Source organism: Mauremys reevesii, linkage group 12 (assembly GCF_016161935.1).
Source record: "Mauremys reevesii isolate NIE-2019 linkage group 12, ASM1616193v1, whole genome shotgun sequence".
Classification (NCBI taxonomy): Eukaryota; Metazoa; Chordata; order Testudines; family Geoemydidae; genus Mauremys; species Mauremys reevesii.
The window spans coordinates 45,300,204-45,303,908 of NC_052634.1; the positions used below are offsets into that span (position 1 = coordinate 45,300,204).

At 55.6% G+C, this 3,705-nt stretch overlaps 2 non-coding genes across 2 annotated transcripts; both read left to right on the forward strand.

Annotated features, from left to right (window-relative positions):
* The first annotated feature begins 371 nt into the window (after positions 1–371).
* TRNAF-GAA lies at positions 372–444 on the forward strand. Its single transcript has one exon. It is a non-coding gene; the product is annotated as a tRNA-Phe (tRNA).
* Positions 445–3,611: 3,167 nt separating this feature from the next.
* TRNAI-UAU lies at positions 3,612–3,705 on the forward strand. The gene is made up of 2 exons: positions 3,612–3,649; positions 3,670–3,705. It is a non-coding gene; the product is annotated as a tRNA-Ile (tRNA).

The following is a 3,705-nucleotide window of genomic DNA, read 5'->3' on the forward strand; positions in this document are numbered from 1 at the left end:
CTCTGTGGTGTGAAAATCAGGGAGCGGAGGAAGAAGCCCCACTTCCCTCTTGAAATGACACCCAGTGGGGGAAGCCAGGGCAACAGGGTGGGGCAGCAAGTGGTGGCCAGACTCTCACCGCCAGGGTCTAGTCTAGCTCAGGGTCCAGCTCAACTTCCTCCCCGCACCACTGGCCCCCAGTCCCATTCCACCACCAGATGAACCCGGGCACTAGGGCAGGAACGGGGTGAGGCAGCAAGTCAAGCTGAGCAAGGCAGGCAAAAGCGAGTCTTGTCTTCATGGGCCACTCACAATGACGTCCTTTTTGTGTGCACCTGCTGCCAAAACATCCTGGACAGAGAAGCAACAGGCCAAAATACTACAACACAGCTGCCAAAGTAGCTCAGTTGGGAGAGCGTTAGACTGAAGATCTAAAGGTCCCTGGTTCAATCCCAGGCTTTGGCAGGTCCTTTCATCCCTCTTTGGGCAGGGGTGGCTTGTTTCCTGGGAGCACAGTGGTGCCTATGCACAATGTGACTCCTTGATCTTGGGCTCTACGGTAGGAAAAGATACTGTGGGCTTCTGCCCATAGTTGGCTGGTCTGACCTTTAACAATGAGGGACGGAAGCTGTCTCAGGGGGGATTTCAATTGTTGCAGCTGGCCTGAGGACTGCTAGTCCTGTTTTCCTGACCGTCGGAGGAAACTCTTCTATGATGAGCACTACCTGGCGCAGGTCTGTAGTGAGGTCGGCTTAGAGAACGTGTTTCTCCGTAATGGAACGAGTGGAGGGCGGGTGGTAGCCTCCTATTCCTCTGACCCGAGCTCACACCAGCAGCAGAGGGGATACACCTTTCTTCGGGGACAGGCCAGGAGTCGCACTGACCGGATTTCCGTGAAGGAGAGCACGTCGACAGCCCAGTGCAGGGTGGTGCCAATGGACTGTTCGGATCACGCAGCTCTCACCGTGTGCTCAATGTGGGCAGTTCCCTGACCCACGGCAGAGGTTATTGGAAGCTGAACATCCAGAGCTTGCAAGATAAAGGGGCAGGGGGGCGAGGCCTGGCGGTGTTGGCAGAACGGGAAAGCATCAGAGGGTTCTGTGGCAACCAGGAGGATTGGTGGGAGTCAGTCAGGGAGGAGTTGGCGGCTTTGTTCCAGCAGCTGGGGAAACACCACAACATTAAAGAACCCAACAGTGCCAAGTCCTGCAGTGTCGCCTGTGGGATTTCTACAAGAGCATCCAGGCAGGGGAGCCAGTCAGCGTGTGACTGTACGACCGGATCAAGCGACAGCTGCCCGAGTTCCAGGAGATGAGGCTGCAGCTGGCCGATATGAGCGGGAGCACCAAGTGAAGGGAGGGGCGGCCTCCCCTGACATTTTTGCAGCCTGCAGGGAATGGAGACAAAGCAGGGGGATGCAGGGACTCAAGGCAGGACCTGTGGATCCGGTAGTTCAGGACTATAGTCGCTGGAGGAGGAGAGAGAGTCCCGCGAGAGGAAGCCGCTGGTGGGAAGCAATAAGTGCAGAGTGCAAACCAGCCAGCCGAGAGTCACAGGGGTCTAGAAAATAAAAAAGCAGCAGGTCCCATGGTGTAATGGGCAGCACTCAGGACTCTGAATGCTTAAATCTGAGTTCAAATCTCAGTGGGACCTCCTGGAAATATGTGACTTTGCTGCAAATCTCTGGAGCTCAATGTGTTTGGCTACCTTCTCTCAGGGTGAACTAGAGTGAGTTTTTTTCTCTCCCGCTGGGTGACTGATGCCCACTGGAGATAGGTCTTTGGCCTGGCTGGTTCAATGGGCTGGCGGCTATAGGTTGGGGTCCTAGAACTTAACAGTCTGGCTAGAGATTCCTGCGGGTTAACCATATGGTTGTTTCTCGCTGCTTCACCTGATGTCCACAACTTTGGTCCCTGCAGCTGCCACACTCTTCCTCTTGCCCACATGGCATTTAAAGGAAGGAGTTTCAGGGCCAGGCTTCAGAGTCAGGGCTAGGCAGGAGGGAGGCAGAGTCCCAGGCTGGAGTCCAGCACCTCTCCTCCTCTGGGCACCTGGAGCAGAGGCGGCTGGTGCTGACAGCTCCAAGGGAAGGCTTAGAAGCCACAGAGCATCCAGGGGCAGGGCAAGAGGAGGGGAGAACCATGCCTATGCGTGGCCATCAGACAGCCACAAAGACACCCAGCCACCCTGCTCCCTGCCATGCCGAACACCCACTGAAGGCCACCCACAGACCAGCATTCGTTCTGTGGTCAGCATCACAAGGTGGTAGGAAAGCAGGTGGGGCCTCTGACCGTTCCCACTCAGGGGGCTCCTTTTGGCGGTGGGGCAGGAGATATTTCCACCAAGAGGCTTTTTCCCAGCTGCTGAGAAGCACAGAAGTACCCGGTGTGTTTGCTCTTGCGGTGAAAGGGGTTAATACGTTTAGGTGGCCTGGCTAGCTCAGCTGGCAGCACCTCTGGCTCTAACTCTGAAGGTTGAAGTTACAATTCCCTGTTTGGGTGCTTGGGGCTCCTCTTGAACAATACAACACACAATCTGCTTAAGCCCCCACCCAGTAACCTGGGGAAACTAACCCTGACCACTGGGTGCCTCTAAGAGGCGATACTTTCCCCACTCAACCACTGAGTGTAGAAAAGAAACTTTAAGAAAAAGGAGGAAAATCACCTTGTATTAACTTGGGAAAACACCACAATCAGGATTCATAACACAACACTATGAGCAAAACACCCGCCCCACAGTGTGCTGGGCAGTGGCCTTTTGCCTCGGGCTCCTAAATCCAGACCCCAGAAGCTCTGTGGATGTGCCCCTCCCTTCACTGCACCTCACCCACAGCTGCTGTCCTGGGTCAATGAAAACCCAGAGTTCACCTCTCACCTCCTGGGGGGAAAGCCCCTTTCTCCCTCCGCTGTCTGGCCACATTGCCGGTCACTTGCCGTTCCCCCCTGTCACCGCTCTGCTGGCCACCCTCTCTGCTCTGGGACGTCTTGTGGTCCCACCAGGAGCGGAACAGGCTCCCTAAAAGGAGCGGCCACCAGAGCCTGAACAGTAGCCCCATCCCTTCTACTCAACACCACGCCCCTGCCCCACCCCTCTCCCCAACGCTCCCCTCCTACGCTGCCTCTTACCCCCAGACCACGCCTCCCGCTCACTGCTCTCCACCCCCTCCCCACCCTCACTCGCCCTTACAGTCATTACAAAGTGGCAAGGCAGAGCCCTCCCATGTTTAAAAGTCCTGGGGTGCTGTTCCCCCCTGTTCAGGCACCCCTGGGGCCCTGCACGTCACACAGCTCTCCCTGATTTCAGCTGTTAGTGAGGGAGCCTCACTGCTAGCGCAGACTGGGCAGTTCCTTGCATGAGAGACACTGTCCCAAAGCAGGACTAATGCTTAGAGCTGGTTATCAGTGATTTCAGATCTGTTGGTCTGCAGCAAGACTCTCCATTGAGTCTTAACCAGCTCTGTTATTACACAGGGAAGAACAAAAGGGTCAAATGGGGCCTGGAACCCTTAAGAAAAATCCACCCCACCGAGTACAACACTTGTCACTACCTGCTCTCAGCCCCACTGAGAATGATTTGGTGTCACTCCTTGCCTGTATCAACCTAGGGGGTTCGGAGAATCACAATTTACAGGTGCTCCAGTGGTGCAATTGGTTAGCGCACAGTACTTATAGGGCAGTGCTGAGAGGAGCTATGCTGAGGTTGTGAGTTCAAACCTCACCTGGAGCA